Genomic DNA, 19,247 nt, shown 5'->3' on the forward strand with positions numbered 1-19,247 from the left:
GGACCCCTGCCGGCGGCTGTTCTCCTTCCCTCACGAACCATGGTAATTCCCATTCCACCTCATTCCCCAAGGGGTTAGTTTTCACGCGGGTTAGGCGAGTAATATGAGCTGCCACTCAAGGGCCGTTCTGTATTACCGGTCGAGTAATTATGGCAAAGCCTCCGCGCACGGACAGGCCGGTGCCGTCGGAAACGACGAGAACGGCTACATTGTAACGTTATGAGTTCAAATTGTTGTTAAAACAACGGCGTGGGGGTTGAAATGGACGAGAAGAGGCGCTGCAGGGCTCCGCTCGAGTAATTCAGAGGCTAAACGTTATTCCTCCACGATACGGTTCCTTTCTTTTTAACTTCTTTTCGAACTCTCTCATAGGTTATGGTAATTCTACAATTCGTAGTTTTAGTTTAGGGTGATCATACGAATTGGAGGATTTGGATGATGAGGGAGTTGGAGATTTAGCGATGTGGGGACTTGGAGATTTGATGAAGTAGGTGTTGAGGGAGTAGAAAAGGGAGCTTGGGAAGTTGTGAATTTTGAGATTTGGGGTTTTGGGAATTTGAGAAGGTGGAAATTTGGAGATTTGGGCATTTGAGAAGGTGGAAATTTGGGGATGTGGGAATTTGAGAAGGTAGAAATTTGGGGATTTGGGGATTTGAGAAGATGGAAATTTGAGAAGGTGGAAATTTGTGGATTTGGAGATTTGAGAAGATGGAAATTTGGGAAGGTGGAAATTTGGGGATTTGGAGATTTGAGAAGATGGAAATTTGTAAAGGTGGAAATTTGGGGATTGGGGGATTTGAGAAGGTGGAAATTTAGGGATGTGGGAATTTGAGAAGGTGGAAATTTGGAGATTTGAGTATTTGAGAAGATGGAAATTTGAGAAAGTGGAAATTTGGGGATGTGGGAATTTGAGAAGGTGGAAATTTGGGGATGTGGGAATTTGAGAAGGTGGAAATTTGGAGATTTGAGTATTTGAGAAGATGGGAATTTGAGAAGGTGGAAATTTAGGGATTTGGGAATTTGAGAAGATGGAAATTTGAGAAGTTGGAAATTTGCGGATTTGGAGATTTGAGAAGATGGAAATTTGGGAAGGTGGAAATTTGGGGATTTGGAGATTTGAGAAGATGGAAATTTGTAAAGGTGGAAATTTGGGGATTGGGGGATTTGAGAAGGTGGAAATTTGGGGATGTGGGAATTTGAGAAGGTGGAAATTTGGGGATGTGGGAATTTGAGAAGGTGGAAATTTGGAGATTTGAGTATTTGAGAAGATGGGAATTTGAGAAGGTGGAAATTTGGGGATTTGGGAATTTGAGAAGATGGAAATTTGAGAAGGTGGAAATTTGTGGATTTGGAGATTTGAGAAGATGGAAATTTGGGAAGGTGGAAATTTGGGGATTTGGAGATTTGAGAAGATGGAAATTTGTAAAGGTGGAAATTTGGGGATTGGGGGATTTGAGAAGGTGGAAATTTGGGGATGTGGGAATTTGAGAAGGTGGAAATTTGGGGATGTGGGAATTTGAGAAGGTGGAAATTTGGAGATTTGAGTATTTGAGAAGATGGGAATTTGAGAAGGTGGAAATTTAGGGATTTGGGAATTTGAGAAGATGGAAATTTGAGAAGTTGGAAATTTGCGGATTTGGAGATTTGAGAAGATGGAAATTTGAGAAGGTGGAAATTTGGGGATTTGAAAAGATGGAAGTTTGAGGACATAGGAATTTGTGGATTTGGGAATTTGGGGTCATGAGTACTTGGGGATATGGGCATTTGGTGTTTCGAGTATTTATGCATTTGGCTATTTGAAAATTTCTACTAATTTACAAAACTGTGAAAACTCGAAAACTTCCAAATCCACGTATAGAAAATACACGAGTCAACTATTTCATAGAAACGATGTAATGTTGAAATTTCCTCGTCGAGCATCGCTTGCAAGGAATATTAAGAGATAACGATGGCAATTCGAACCACTCCCATAGTCGAGTTATTTTCCGCGCGCTGAATCCGCGGAGATAACAACTAGGTAATTGCTATCGAGGCAAATGTTAAATGGCGTCTCTCGATGCAGGTGTAAGCTGATTATCGCGGATTTAGTCCTATTACACCTGCCCATCTACGACAAATACGTTGTTTCTTCCCAGATAACTTCCCAGCACAAAACTGTCCACGAGTTTCTACTTGTAGTACAAATTAACGATCGCTCGAAAAGATTACGAGTAACTTAACGCCACGGTAATTAACTGTTTAACGGAGAATTCGATATCTGAGCGAACATCTTTATGGGCAAAGTATCGTCGAAATTATTCGGTCGCGGAAAGCTTTTAGGTCTAACGGTGCTCAAATTTATAGAAATTCTGCCCGCGAAACGGGGTTATCTATTCGCGATATTCGTTTGAAACGGTACACGATTATTTCGTATCGTAAACACGGGATTCCACGTCGACGCGATGGCAAATTATTATTTATCGAACGACTCGCGCGATACGGAGCCTAATCGACTAACGGAACGAACGAGCCACGACGATAAATTTCGGTTTTGAAATCTCGTTCGATTGTAAATCGCCCACGCGCGTTACATCGATCTGCAAGATACGGTCGAGACATTTTTAATTCTGGGCTTGTTCTGGGATTGTTTCAAATCTGAAACTGTTGTATTGTATGAAAATGACTGTTGTATAAAAATACAATAAGAAGTTGTAGAGAAGAAAGACTTTAAAAGGATTTTTGGAGACAGTTGGCTCCAGACCCCTTCAAAGTTGTTACAGTTTTTACTAAATATATCGAAAAGTACTGATGTCAAAGAAAAAGGTTTCAAACAAAAAATGAAGATTAGGTTATAATACGTAAAAAAGGTTATATACGTTTTTGACATAAGTCTATTATTTTGGGAGTTATGCGTAAAAAATGTTATGGTACTCAGCTGACTATCTGATGACATATGGACTGCCACACAGAAGCAGCTAAAAATTGCATTAAATAATATTTTCATTTGTAACGAATCTTACCAAATATTTTCACAGTATCTTGTTATATTTACTCTACATAGTTACAAGCAGGTAATACAAATATTTTGAATTAGATATAAGGATAAATTAATAATATAGCTAGTAGATCTGCATGGTAACTGAAGCGCCACATATAAGTAACATGTCAAAGTGTTAATCAGACCTGTTTGCATTTGTCTATAAATTTGAAAGAAATCGAAAAGACACTGAGGTAAATGTTATTAGAGAGACAAGATAATCGGATAAGTGGGTAAGAAAATGAAAATAAAATGGAGATGGAAGGTAAATTGAAGGAATACAGTGTTGTGAAACCGGCACATTTCGCGGGTTTGCGTATCTACCCTCGCTCTCATCTCGATGATACAATAAGGTACAGTAGGAGGCTGTCAGGAACACTCTCATCGACTAAGCAAAAGTGTATTAAGGCTGTCAAACGCATTCTCATCGACCGACTAAAAGAATACTCGAAAATATTTCAAGTGTTTTCCAATCGAGCCGGTGGCCGTCACTCTTAAAACGTATCCTCCTCGTTTCTCGTTAACGGATTACGATCGATTGATGTATACTCGGTGTCCCTTACAATTTCGATGGAAAATTTTTTTTAATTGATAAAACGTTTCGTTAACTCTGTGGTTGAGGATCATTTTCGTCAATTTTCATACTTCCAAATCTCTATATTCTTAAATTGTCAATTTTCCAAATTCCCAAATCTCTCAAATCCCAAATGTCCCAAATCCCAAATCTCCCAAATCCCTACGCTCCCAAATCTCTACGCTCCCAAATCCCTACGCTCCCAAATCCCAATGCTCCCAAATCCCTACGCTCCCAAATCCCTACGCTCCCAAATCCCTACGCTCCCAAATCTCTACGCTCCCAAATCCCTACGCTCCCAAATCTCTACGCTCCCAAATCCCTACGCTCCCAAATCCCTACGCTCCCAAATCCCAATGTTCCCAAATCCCTACGCTCCCAAATCCCTACGCTCCTAAATCCCTACGCTCCCAAATCTCTACGCTCCCAAATCCCTACGCTCCCAAATCCCAAACGTCCCAAATCCCAAATCTCCCAAATCCCAAATCTCTCAAATTTCAAATCTCTCAAATCCCAAATCTCTCAAATGTCAAATCTCTCAAATCCCAAATCTCTCAAATGTCAAATCTTTCAAATCCCAAATCTCCCAAATCCCCAAATCCCCAAATCTCCAAATCTCCAAACCTCCAAATCCCCAAACTCCAAGCCCCAAAATCCCCAAATCCAAAAACTCCCCAAAAGTCCCTAAATTCCCCAATTTAAGCACATTACCAAATCACCAAAACAGCGTATAGCGACACCGAGTTTCTTTCCCTAAACGAATTTTCCTTGGCCCCGAACGCACGCAATTTTTGCAAAATCAATCATTTCCCTCGTCTAAGTTGGCTTTAGGTGGAAAACAGAAATATGATTGATTGCACGAAGATTACATCGCTGGAATTCCAACGGGAAGTTCGAACAGCAATTTACATGGTAACAATAAAATGTATTTTGGCAACAGTTTGTTGCTGAGCGTGCAACAGAGTTCAAAGATTGAAATCGATTTGTCAGCTTTGGACGCGACCTATTTGCTGCCACAAATCGAACATCAAGAACGTTCTTCGAGCTTCGCGTTTTTCCAATTTTCAACACGAGCTACAAAATAAATTAAGCTTTTAGGAATTGTTACTTTTAAATCGCAGTCTGGGACCTGGCCAAAAATAATGCGCGATTTAAAACAATGCTGCAGTTCGAATACTTTTTGCTACGACATTTCGTTGCTTTCTTCAACAAAATTATTCTTTTGCTATTATTTTATCATTGCTATGAGACAAATGTTGGAATATGTTCATGTCATTCTTCCACAATTTAACCCTCATTTGTTTTAATATTGTTAGCTGTGGATAGTTAAATGTGACGCATCTAATAAATCATATAAGGTATTAAAATAATGAAGTTGAAGTCTTAGGTATATTTTGTATTCAGCCATCTTGGAATTCTGAAGTCATAATTAATATTGTGCATAATACAAAGCTCTTGTGCATACGTTTTGGATTTGTCACATATGTCTCCATCCACCACATAACATGACTGCATGTTGCAAACCAAAAAATTAACAATAGAGTCACATTCATAATTGAATGACTACTAATAAGAATAAAGGACCGAACACAATAAATGTCGTCACATAACATGTCTCTGTCCATCACATAAGATGCCTCCATCACATAACATGACACCATGTCACAAACCAAAAAATTAACAATGCAGTCACATTCATAATTGAACAACTACTAATAAAAATAAAAGACCGAATAAATGTCCACACAAGAATCACTAAATCCAACAAATTACCCGGAAGAAATTTGGAAACCCCCTGAAATAACATGAAGACGATCCACATCCGCGTTATCTAACCTCGCATTCGATTTTCGATCACCATCACGATTCGACTGCCACAGTGCGTTCCACACGTAACGAGCGACCCGTAGCCACGTCCGCATGCATATGTGTAATAATAATAATAATAATAATGGCGCTGGTTGCTCGGCGAGAAAATAATGTGAGAACGATTTCTTCCTGGCCGCATCATTATCTCCCTCTTTTCTCTTGGAGGCGATCGATCTGTCGAGCCGATTCCGAGCCGGACCGGACAACCCTGCAATTACTATCTATTATCTCCTGGCGTGGGTGTAGCTATAATCTCGCGATCGTGTCGAGAGCCACTCTCTTCCCCTCTGTTTCCTCGTCCATGGTCACCTTTTTCTCTGCCCTTCTCCCTCTTCGAGAAACCTTTACGGAAAGCGGAGCAGCCTGATTCAACGATCACCGGAGTCATACTGGGATACTTGCAAACATTAGGAGGTGCATTAAGAGAAAATGGCGGAACCTATTCCTGTGCTTTCAGTTTCACTCGTGACGGACTTACAGCTCAAAGGTGACTTAAATTTTAACTCTTCAGCATGAAATTTAAGTTCGACTATAAGTTGCATTATCAAGGATCCCAAAATATAAAGTAATTATATTTTAATTTTCCTTGTTCGTTTTAATGTTTTAGTCCTGAGTTAGTCTTGACTGACGCATCTGATAAATAAATGACACAGGAAGGGGTTAAACCCTTGCCTTACAGTATCGTCTCCACGATTCAATTTCGCGTTTAATTTCTACCCCTTCACCAATGATCGCCATATAAAAAATGTCCCTAAAATTTGAACATACTTTATCTGTCCTAATGTTACAATAATTAAGTCACCCTGTCTGACTCGCTGAGAAAATCATAAGAGCTATCGATTCAAATATTATTTAAATACAAAATTATATTTTAGTACTGCAGTTACTATTTCTAAGTTAAAAATGAATAACAGTGTAGCAACAAGTAATTGAAAGAATATTCTTTATGAAAGTCCGAAACACGATTTAACTTTCCGAAACGATACGCTCCCTCAAATACACCGGGCCGGAATTTTATCAGTCTTTCGAGCAAATGCAGCTGTTTGACGCGGTTTCGGGCAAAATTTTCGACGATTTTTCGTCCGTCTCTGGTCGTTTGAAACCGTGTAAAAAAAGTGACGGCACTCTCTTTGAGCGACGTTGGATTTCGCTGGGATTATAAATTCATTAAACGAACGTAAATCGGAGTGTAACAGATGCTCGTAAAAATGAGCCCGGGAGTAAATCGTTCGGCATCGGTGGTAAGAGAAAAAGCACGGTACCGAAATACATAAATAAGCTTGACCCTCTTTTCTCGAGTATTTGCATATGCTAATGAGGCGAACGTTCAAGGAACAAAATAACAGGTCGAAAACGGACCGACTGCTCTCCAACAGTTACGCATCTGTTTACTATTACTATCTAGCCTCGCGGACCACTTGCTACCGTTAATTGCGAACCGTTGCATGAATAATATTGATAATTATACCTGTTCCGTTCGGATGCTCAAAATTTCTTGCTGTTTCGATGAGAATTTCATTCTGACAGTAACGTTTCGAGGATTAATCTGTTCGTAGCTAAAGGTAGATGCTGTTTGATAATTCTGTTAATGTTAATTTTAATGTCAATGGTAATTTTAAGGGTAGTTTTTAAGGGTAGTTATTAAGGGTAGTTTTTAAGGTTAGTTTTAAGGTTAGTTTTTAAGGTTAGTATATAAGGTTGGTTTTTAAAGTTAGTTTTTAAGGTTAGTTTTTAAGATTAGTTCTTCACGTTAGCTTAAGGTTAGTTTAGTTAATTTTAATGTCAAATTGAATATCAATTTTAATGTCAATTTTAAATGCAATTTTAATTTCCATTTTAAATGCAATTATGATGTCTTTTTAATGTCAGTTTTAATGTCAATTTTAATGTCTAGTTTAATATAAATTTAATGTCAATTTTAATGTCAATTTTAATGTTTAGTTTCATGTAAATTTTAGTGTCAATTTTCGTGTCAATGTCAATGGCAATTTTAATGTCAATTTTAATGTCAATTTTCATGTCAATGTCAATGGCAATTTTAATGTCAATTTTAATGTCAATTTTAATGTCTAGTTTAATATAAATTTAATGTCAATTTTAATGTCAATTTTAATGTTTAGTTTCATGTAAATTTTAGTGTCAATTTTCATGTCAATGTCAATGTCAATATTAATGTGAATTTTAATGTGAATTTTAATGTCGAGTTTAATGTAAATTTTAGTATCAATTTCAATGTCAATTTCATGTGAATGTCAATGGCAAATTTAATGTCAATTTTAATGTCAATGTCAATGGCAATTTTAATATCAATTTTAACATCTAGTTTAATGTCAATTTGAAAATGAATATCAATGTCAATGTCAATGTCCATATTAATTTTTATGCTGTTTTGAGATCTTTTAGTGAATCAGTTAAGTGTTTCAAGAAGGTTGTTCGTCGTTGAAAATCTCATGACTAGTTGGTTTAGTAAGATTTGTTAAAATACAGAAGTCCTCGTGAGAATTCTGGTGTTAGCTACATGTTAAGTAGTAGATAATTTAGGATCATTTAAAGATGTTCAATTTAAGACTTCATAGGTCTGACTCTTAAATCCTCAGGTTTCTAGATACACAAATTTTTAAATGGTACCTATAATTGTTTTATTTAAACGTCGGCAAAGAGACATAGAAAAAAAAAATAAATGGATTATTCACCGATGCAGGTAACAGTAAGCGAACAGAAATGATTCAACGTTTCATACACGCAGAATTCCCACAGTTGCGAAGCAGCAATCGCGAGTTCCTCGTTTTGGTCTTCTTATTTCTCGTTTTCTTCCTGTCCGTTCCCCTCCAACGATCCCTGCCGGATCCCTCTCTTCCTCCCACCGACCATTCCACTTTTAAAGACTCGCGCGGGGGCCCGTGGAGATTCCAGATGGTCGTTTTCTATGGATTTACATTATTTACAAACTGGTTTCTCGCGATGTGAAATAAAAATCGTTGCCCCCCACCAACTCCACCGCCACCTTCGGCCCGTCGCAGAAACGCGTCGAAAAAGAGCCAAGGGAAGAAGAGTCGACTCCCTTCGAAAGACGAACGACTAGTGCCGCATTGTTCGACGTATATGTACGTCACCGTGTCCCCGTGGATCGCGTAAGTACGTCGATGCGCCTGAGAACTCGAACGACCAAAAAATATTCAACGATCGGTGACTTGAATACATACTGAACGAGTCTCTTTTGCAAAGCGACAACATCATCAAATTTTATTCCACAGAATTTGTTTATACATTTTTTATCAAAGGTCAGTTTATTTGTTAACCCTTTTCACTCGAAGGTAATTTCACTGCTTTGCAAACAGCAACTTTAAAACTTATTTAAAAAGTTAAATGAATTCTATTGAGGTTATTATTCCTCTACTAATAATTTCCACTATTGTTTGTTTCACTATATTTATACATCACACGTGTCATATTATAGAATCAGTTAAAAAATGCTAATTTCAAATTATTGTTTGAAATAAAATGGTGACCTCTCCAGCGCAAAGGGTTAATAGTAGTTTGTTTAGTTTTAACGCTGCTTCTCCAAAACTGAGAAATTAAAATGTTAATCACAAGACGTGAAAAGGCGAAACATCTCTATTAAGAATAACCTTGAGAGCGACAGAAAATCTGACAGAAATTTGAAATTTAAACGAACGGTGTCGTTATCGCAAGGCGCCGAATGGAACGATAATTACGTTCGAAAGGTGTGCCACTGAATGAATTAATTACTCGGGCCACTGGGAGTAAACTTTCGAATTGACAAACGATTTTTTATACTGTTTAGGGTGGTTGACGAGTAAACAACCCTTATTTTGTGTAGGGTGATATTGTATCGTGCAAACTGCAATTTATAAGGACGTTCTTATGTGGTTCTTTTTATACAGGTAGGCTCAAAAGAGGATAACAGTGATGGATATTGTCTTGATACTTACTAAATGTCACTGCAGCAATGTTGAAGGTTAGAATGTTAAAATAGAAATGTTAAACGATAGAAAATATATAATAGTATAGTTTACAAGTTTTATTGGATATCATTTTTTGTAGGTGTTATTATACTGTGCATTTATGTTGTCTAAGATATTTGACAAGTCTTACGTTTTACATATAAATAATGGCACTAGTGAAATTTTATTATATCTGTCACAAAATTATTAATTTTATGAGGTGTACATTTTGTAAAAATTAAGAAAATAAATAGGGTGTAATAGGGTGATATTGATAGGTTCATTAAATTTCAAACAAAGCAATGTTACTTAAAATTCATTAACCTTTTGATAGTCATATATGTGTAACACTTTCTATATTGACTTAACATATGTATTATTAAAAATTTGTTTATTATTGCTAGTCGAAAATATTCACATTAATTACATGTATCTATGGAAAATAATTTTAACAAGGCCCTGCAAAAATGTTTGGTAAAATTGATTAAAAATAAAAGCACAACTGTATGCAATTTTCAATTGCTTCAATGTCAATGCATTAAAATTCAATCAATGTGCAGTCAGTGTTTTAAAATGTTTATGTCATTAAAATGAATTTAAAATTGTCGCGCCACCTCATGGGTTGCCGTCGGTACACCCCGAGTATAAAAATAAGAAGTCCTTCTTGTAAGACTCCGATTCTCACGCGAAAATAACCGGTTTTAATCTAAACAGCGTTGTACCGGTGATTAGCGAGCGACAGTCCTCTTTTTCCGTAGATCGCGGTTGGAACACGCGTCCTATCGGTGGAACAATTTTCAATTTACCGAAAACCGAGCTCGATTCGAAAACGATTAACCGATAAATTCCGGGCTGCACGGGCTGCTTAATGAAATCGCGATTGGCTGGCTGCTCGTAACACGTTCGCGATGCTGCCGTCTCGAAAACGAAATTTCCTCGAGGAATCCGCCGGTTGCTCGAGCGAGCCGGATCGCGTCGCACTTAATTAACGCCTCTACGCCGATTAGGCCACTTGTAATAATCACGATACGCCACTGACACCCCGTATTTCAACGTTTTAACGATCCAGTAAAAAAAAAGCAGCGTGGGCCTCCGTTCGAGTATCGTGGAATTTTGCAGCCGTACAAGATGGCGGACAAGGTACGATGATCGTAGTTACGTGTCACCCAATCAGCCGGTTGCCCACGGCGTGGCGAATTAATATAATTTATGAAAATGAGCCACACCGTCGATGGCCACTCGATTCTCCAAGACATTCCTGTACGAGAATCGCCAACGTTACAACCTGGAATTCCTCTCCCGAATCGACAAAGTTCGCTCGATCTTTACGCCACTCTTTTCTCTTTTTTTTAATTAGCTTGTTGCTTACCGAACGGCCGATTTTCAACGGTACTTTAACCGCGACACGATAAAAGAACGCTTATTGGGTATCAATTCGAGCGTTGAACTTTACTGGAAATTACCGGGTAAACGGTTTATTAATATCTGGATGGAACAATGATTCCATAAATTTATGGCTTAATATTATACGTGGGACAAGAATATCGTTACCGAATGTCTTCGATTCGTTCTCCGTTTGCGAATTTAGCTCGGTAATTTCGTGCGCTGGGGGCTGCGCGAGGGACAATTGGAGAAATGGAGACTGCGTGTGGGAATACATTCTTTTGTCTTATTTATATATCTTAATCTATTAATTAGATTAAATCACTTCGGTCAAATTAATTGAAGTAGTTCATTCAGTTCAATGAATTCTATTAATACAATCAGTATTATGAATCAGTACCATTAATGTGATCAATGACATCAATATGATCAATATGATCAATTACGATCAATACTATCAATATCATCAATATCATCAATATCATCAATATCATCAACATCACCAATACGATCAATATAATCAATACAACCAATACAATCAATCTAATCAATCAATCAATCAATCCAATCATTTCAATAAATTCAGTCAATATAGTTAAATCAAATCAGTCCAAATAATCCAATCAACTTATAACTTGTTAGATCAGATCAAACAATTCAATCAATTGAATAGGTTAAATAATCTAATCAGTTTCTATAAAAAAACAAAATTACAACGTGCACGTAGAAACATTATTTATCGAACTGTAAGCTACAGATTGATATAGCATAAGTAATACCTTGCGGTTCGTTTATGTCATCAAACACGATCAACTTTCTCTGTTTCGTAACTGACTACTTGATATATAGCTGCTTGATAATAGCAACATGTGGAAGTAAGCAACATATGGAAGTAAAGAGATATAATAAATTGAAACTGCACTGCAATACCTGCAACTTTGTCTTACGATAAGTATCTGCACTGTCAATTTTTATTCGATTAAATGGTTTCATCGAGTCATGCTTGAATGTTAATTAAATAATGAACGTGGAAGGAAATTATGGAGGTGAAATTTATTTATTTGAAACAGATGGTGAACGTAAATTTTGGTGCTTGTTAGGAGGATATCAATTTGGAGATTGGGGAGTTGCGGAATTTGGGAATTGGGGAATTGGAGAATTGGGGAATTTGGGAATTTGGGAATTGGGGACTTTAGGGAGTTGGGAAATTAGGGAGATGGGAAATTGGGAAATTGGGGAATTTAGGGAGTTGGGAAATTAGGGAGATGGGAAATTGGGAAATTGGGGAATTTAGGGAGTTGGGAAATTAGGGAGATGGGAAATTGGGGAATTGGGGAATTTAGGGAGTTGGGAAATTAGGGAGATGGGAAATTGGGAAATTGGGAAATTGGGGAGTTGTGGAATTGGGGAGTTGTGGAATTGGGGAGTTATGGAATTGGGAAAATGTGGAATTGGGGAGTTGTGGAATTGAGGAGTTATGGAATTGGGGAATTGTGGAATTGGGAAATTATGGAATTGGGGATTTATGGAATTGGGGAGTTGTGGAATTGGGGAGTTATGGAATTGGGGAGTTATGGAATTGGGGAGTTGTGGAATTGGGAAGTTATGGAATTGGGGATTTAGGGAATTGGGGGATTATGGAATTGGAAAATTATGGAATCGGGAAATTATGGAATCGGGGAATTACAGAATTGAGAAATTGGGAATCAGCAAATTATAGAATTGCCAAAAGTTCCAATCTTGAAAGTAAGAAAATTTCTCTCTGAGAAATCTAAAAATTTGAACGTAAATCTTCCACATGTCCAAAGTCCTCCACCTAAACCTCCATAAAGACACTTGAACAATCACCTTTCTAGAAGAACTGAAAAATCAGTATCGAGACACCTAAAAGAACGTACATTGTACGTTGCAGTTTAAGAAAGGATAACGGCAAAGCAGAACGAAATTGACGGCACAATTACGCGTCCGGTTGTTGAAAAAGCAACCTCGTTCTTGGACGTTGTGTCGTGGGTTTCAAGGCCGGCGATAACCGCAGAGAAAAAGTCAGGGCCTCGGTGACAAGTTACCTCGACCCGGCAATAATTCACGATGATCGTATCGAACGGAACACGTACTTGATATCAAACGGTCGATTACTGGTTTCCAGAGCGCGGCTAAATAGAACAGCCGACTTCTTATCTTCTGCATAAATTTCCTTTATCAACTCGACGTCTGTTCGAGGCAACATTTTGTATCGTTCGACCGGAATTGTGAATAGCCAACGTGTTACCGCGAACGATTTTACTAATTGCGTGCGTCGTGAAGTGAAGAACAATTTGAAAAACCATAAACAATCGCGCCGATCGGGGATTAGGACTGTTTAGCAGAAAGCTTTTGCATGTTTCGCGGTTTGCAATTCTGATAACGCTCAAGTTTAACTTTGAGCGCATATTTTTTGAGGTTATGGACGGTTGTTTTATTCGATATGAGAGGGAGATTTAAGTTTAGGGTAGTTTAGTTGGGGATAGTTAAGATTGTTTAAATTGTTTGTTTGATTTTTGGTAGGATGTGCTTCCGAGAATTTATAATAGAACTAATAAACTTTTATATGTAATGAAACATGACTTTGAATTTAAAAAATTGAAATAGTTAATAGATAACACTTATTTCTGTCAGTGTTGATAACGAAAGTAACGTTCGAGCTGGTAATTTTGAAAAAATACCAATAAGTACATAATGGAACAAAGCAGTATCATATAATTACAGTCAGAACCGCTATGTCATTATTTTTTATCGGGAACGTTAATGTCGATAAAAATGTATGTTGATAAAATGTAATTTTGTATGATAAATGTTTTTATTACTCACCGAAATGTTGGAGTCGATAGATACCTGAAACAAGATTAAAGATGTTGTTAGAAAATATTTATTTTTACAAAACAACATTCTTCTAAAAATCTGAAGAATTTGAAAAATTTGGTGAAGCTTGAAAAAATTTGTAAAAATTTGAAATCTTCTAAATTACTATTTAGAATAAATTTTATAATTGTATATATTTGTAAACATTAAAATGTCTTCTCTGACTTCAAATTTTTATTAAAAGTGAACATTTTTATATTAAAACAGTCTCCTAATTTAAATCGTGTTTCAACAAAAAAATTTAAATGCAGAAAAATTTTTAATGAAAAAGTAAATGAATGAGTAAAAGAGAATTTGAAAATATAAAAAAAGAACGTTGCAAAAGAACAATGCACAAGTTGATCAAGAATAATGGATTCAAGAGAATCAAAAATTCAAGCAAGAGGTTGAAGAAAGTTTGAAACTATCGTCGCAGAGAAATTCTCTTCGTCTATTGGATCACATTAACGTAATAGACTTGGTCGAATTCAACGTAAACAGCCAAAGGAATCGTAGAGCTGAGTTTTTCGCGAACCTAACCTCTTTGCTTGCGTGTGCATTTCGCAGATTACAGTTGGCGATAGGAAACGTTTCGAAAATGATTCGTCGCGTTTAACGTTCTACGTTTCTACTATCCAAAACGAATCTGACTTTGTCGCAAATTTTTTTGAAATACCTAAAAAGAATAATAATCGCCGATAGAAGGAACGGTTGTTGAAACGGAAACCTATTTGTGTCTGAGCGAACGATGTTGCAGAATAAGTTTAGGCTGTAGGTTGTGGATGATGATATTTTGTAGTGATGAAATTTCTTACTTTTTAGGTTATGAATCTGTAAAGTTTTTGATATGCAAGTTCGGATATTTTATAGTTCAAAGTTTTATATTTGCAATTTTTCAAACTCTTAAATTTGCAATTATTGAAACTTTTAAATTCGCAATTTTTCAAACTCTCAAGTTTTCAAACCCTTAAATTTTCCAATTTCCTAAATTCCAAGGTGCTTAATTCCCTAAATTAAAAAATTTCCTATTTTGCAAAAACCCTAGATTTCACCTTATTCCCTAAATTCTAAATTTTCCTAATTTGCAAAACTTCCAAATTTCACCTGGTTCCCCAAATTCTAAAATTTCCTATCTTGCAAGAACCCTCAATTTCAAACTCACCCTCCGAATTTAAAAATTCAAAAAATTGCTATTTTCAGAAAGTCATATCAAATCACGATCTCCTTCCTATACCCTCCATAAAAATCGGCGTAAATCCGAATAAGAATCGCTAAGTGCAAATATTACAGATTCCCAGCATATAACATTATATGCCACAGTGTATCCTCGAGGGGATGATTTTCGTATTTGGACGCGGTCCAAAGCGAGCGAACACGAGACCTTCTAATGTGCTTTTTCGAATAAAGCTACTTACACGAGGGACAGAAATACAAATGGATGCGTAATATATGGACAAGAAAAGCCTCGCGACGCAGAAACGGCTCAATTCCGAAGACATTGTTCGCGATTTACGCGGGGAAAGCTGGCGAATTCGGATGAATCGATGCTTTCTCGTACATCTCCGAAAAGATGACAAAAAACCGTTTCGTGAGAACACTGCACGCGTACGACGTTATATCGGCGGTTTTATGCGATTCGAAACAATTTGCTTGGTGTTTTGTAATACGCGCTGTGATTCTCATTGTTCTGCGACGATCACGCAGGAAAATGCTTAATGCACGCGGAATTTAATTGAAGAGTGTTGGAATACTTTTGAAAATGCGTTGTGTAATCAGAAGTTAAATGCTTCGAGCAAAATCCGATTTTCTATGAGGCTGAAAGTATTAAACGTAACCTAAAGAGCATTAAAAGTATATAACAGAAGAAGTGGAAAGTATTAAACCTAACCTAACCTAACCCAGAAAGTATTAAACCTAATTTAACCTAACCTAGAAAGTATTAAATCTAACTTAACCTAACTTAGAAGGCATTAAGAGTAACCCAACCTAACCTAGAAAATATAAAGCTTAACATAACCTAAAGTAGATAGCATTAAGCCTAACCTAACGCAGAAAGTATTAGGCCTAACCTAACCTAACCTAGAAAGTATAAAACCTAACCCAACCTAACCTAGAAAATATAAAGCCTAATATAACCTAACGTAGATAGCATTAAGCCTAACCTAACCTAACGTAGAAAGTATTAAGCCTAACCTAACCTAACCTAGAAAGTATAAAACCTAACTCAACCTAACCTAGAAAATATTAAGCCTAATCTAACCTGACGTAGATAGTATTAAGCCTAACCTAACCTAACGTAGAAAGTATCAAGCCTAACCTAACCTAACCTAACCTAGAAAGTATTAAACCTGTTCTAACCTAACCTAGAAAGTATCAAGCCTACCCTAAGCTAACCTAGAAAGTATGAAACCTAACTTGACCTAACCTAGAAAGTATCTAACCTAAAAAATATTTAACCTAAAATATGAAAAGTATTAAACCTAACCTAAAAAATATTAAAAGTATTTAAAACTAGTGGTGGAAAGTATTAAACCTAACCCAACAGTGAATGAATTATACTAATTGCACCTTAACCTTCTGTACACGAATTTTGGGTTAAACATCCCCCACGAAAAGGGTAAAGTTAAACAAATAGCGACAAAAACCGTTAAATAAAATATTTGAAGGTAAACGAGGCAGATTGCAGTTAAAAGTGACAGAAAGTTGCAGGAAAAAGAGAATCCACGGGTATTCTTTTGAAGGGAGGTAACGAGCCGTATGTTTTGCGAGGTGAATAAAGAGAAGGAAGTCGATAAGAAGGTTGCAGAAATATCGTGGAAATATTTGCAAGGTATTTTACTCGGTGCGATTCTATGTCTCCCATAGAAGTGGCGGCAAACGGTGAATCGGTCTCGGCGAGAAATCGAAAACAAAAAGACGCCTTTCAATGGATTATTTGTATCCGCGGAAACGAAAGGGACCGATGAATACGCGAAAGCGGACGATTGTGACCGTGTTGCGTTAATTATCCTGATACGAAAGTCGCGTTTCAATTTTCCTGCATTTTCTGAATGGACTGGCAATTAAACAAAGACGCGCTCACGCCAGAAATAAACGAAAGAAAACGAGTTTGCGATGAATCGAGTGCCGGATCGAATTATACTAATTATCCTTACGATTTAACCTGATATTTATTTTTACAATTTTTATTTTAGCGGTCTGTTATTCGATGTTATTTGTGTATTGTTATTTATATTATTTGCGATGCTGTTTGTGATTGGAGGATAGTAGAAATCATAAGATAGTAAAATGTATTCGATTATTTTTTTGCAATTTTAATTTTACGTATTACTCGATAATATTATCTACAATATTATTTGCAATAATAGTAAAAATATTAATATAAAAATTATTGACAATTTTTCAAAATTTAATGTTCCTATTCCTTTACCAATATTAATATTATAAATTAGAAGTCTTATTGCTTTTAGTTGCTCTGAGAATAGAGAAGTTGTGACATAACCTATTTATAAAAACCACCCTCTTATAGACAATAAATATCTCTGATGGTAAAATACAGAAAACAATAACCCTACAAAATGACCAATAAATCCCGTAATTAGCCAAACCAACAACTATCCAACAAGAAAAAAATCAAACTCAAATATATTCAGCACAAGACAAGTAAAATGACGAATCGGTAAAAATCTAGGTTAAGTTGCGTAAAAATATTACCCTATTTTGTAGTATCGTTCAGAATAGAAGAACGACATCTAGTTATCGAAATCACCCTGTATATCGGACGTCAATAAATATCTCTGAGGGTAAAATCAGTGCAGAGGAGAAAAGCCGTACAAAGTGACCGCGTCGATTTTTATTCGCGACGCGTGCAGGAGAATTTATTATTGAAATCTCGCGCGGGCCGACCACGGTGCCGCTGTTGCACTCCGTTTCATCGAGTGTATCGACCGCACGGCAAACGCAACAAATCCGGTGAGAAACTAATTCTACCCTCTCGTTTCGTTTCTATCCTCCGTCCCTTGTCTACCTTTTCCCGCCAACCCTCTACAAATCCCTCCGCTGCAAGTAAAGCGACCCTCATCGATCGCGAATCGACTTGTTGCTGACAATCGAAGACACCTTATGTTCCTATCTACCTTCAGTTATCGCTTTTTTATGTAATAAAATATTAAACATTTTTGCTAAATAAATTATCTAGGTTGGTTGTGGTAAAAGTGCTCAATGTTAGATTTATGAAAAATGAGGAAAATTGTATTCTTTAAATTATGAAAATTATTAAGTAGATTTTGTGAATAGTTTTTTGAAATAAATTTTCATCATAATGTATATAGAACGAGGAACATATATATACGAGGAACTAATGTGCAATAACTTATGCTGAAATGGTTGCAGCAATAAAAGTATTTTTGCTAAATTAATTGTGTCGGTGAATTATGATATTTAATAAAATATTAAACATTTTTGCTAAATAAATTATCTAGATTGGTTGTGGTAGAAGTGCTCAAGGGTTGATTTATGAAAAATAAGGAAAATTATATTCTTCAAGTTATGAAAATTATTAAGAAGATTTTGTGAACATATTCTAGAAATAAATTTTCATCACAACGCATGTAGAATGAGGAAATATAGAGGAACTAACGTATATTAACACATTTTGAAATGGTAGCAAGAATAAATAAATAACAGAAGATTCGTGTACGAATAAATTTGAAGCAATAGCCATTAAGAAGAAAATCCGAAACGAATACGAAGGAATAAAATAGAAAAACAGGAGCAAAGAAATTGAAGTGACCCGAACGTTTCTCGAATCGTTTATGATTAATTTATACGCAGAGACGGATGTAAATTCATTATAACCATAAAGTATAGCTAATTGGAAGCGTAAATCTTGAAACGGTGGTGGAGAGGGTAAGGGGGCGTAATTACGATCAAAAAGAGAGGCGAACGAACGTCAGGGAACTATCAAAAGGTAGTGAACCACGCACGCGGCATTTACGAGGGCTTTTCAAAAAAATCCAACCCGTGGCTCCCGCTGTGTGGCTCGCCAGCCAAACGTACGGTTATTCCGTCCGCTTAATGTTAAAAGAGCATTAATGTATAATTTACATTCGGCCAATTAAAGGCCAATTAGATACGAAGCGTTTCGCTCGCCAAGGGGATACCATAAAATGTCGTGTGTGTACGCCCTTCTGGGACACCGTGGCATCAACCGGTCTGCACACGCTTTGATGTCGACCTCTTTCGACAAAAATTATCCGCCGTTCGCCTTGTCACTATGTGTGTACACCGACCTTTTTTTTCTCTCTCTCCTTCCTCTCCAGGTCCACCGTTTTGTCCGCTCCTTCGACAACGTTTTACTAGCGAATAAATTTATACCGACGGATTTCATTGACGACCGACCGACAAAAAAAGAATCAAACGAGCTGGCCGGATAGCGGGATAATTAAATTGTAGCAACGCAGCTGCCGGACCGCGATGTAAAACTGTGCCGCGAAAAAATAACGGCGAATTCGAATTGCAAATCGGCCGGCGAACGCGGCAGATACGTTATCTTGTTTCACCG

General features: G+C 36.8%; 1 protein-coding gene across 1 annotated transcript in view; it reads right to left on the minus strand.

Annotated features, from left to right (window-relative positions):
• The window catches only part of LOC100880605 (uncharacterized), a 386,346-nt gene that overhangs the window by 284,904 nt on the left and 82,195 nt on the right, over nucleotides 1-19,247 (minus strand). The window contains exon 3 of the mRNA XM_076531013.1: nucleotides 13,655-13,678. The gene's annotated coding sequence lies outside the window, so the exon portion shown is untranslated. The remainder of the gene's footprint in view (nucleotides 1-13,654; nucleotides 13,679-19,247) is intronic.

Source organism: Megachile rotundata, chromosome 1 (assembly GCF_050947335.1).
Source record: "Megachile rotundata isolate GNS110a chromosome 1, iyMegRotu1, whole genome shotgun sequence".
Classification (NCBI taxonomy): domain Eukaryota; kingdom Metazoa; phylum Arthropoda; class Insecta; order Hymenoptera; family Megachilidae; genus Megachile; species Megachile rotundata.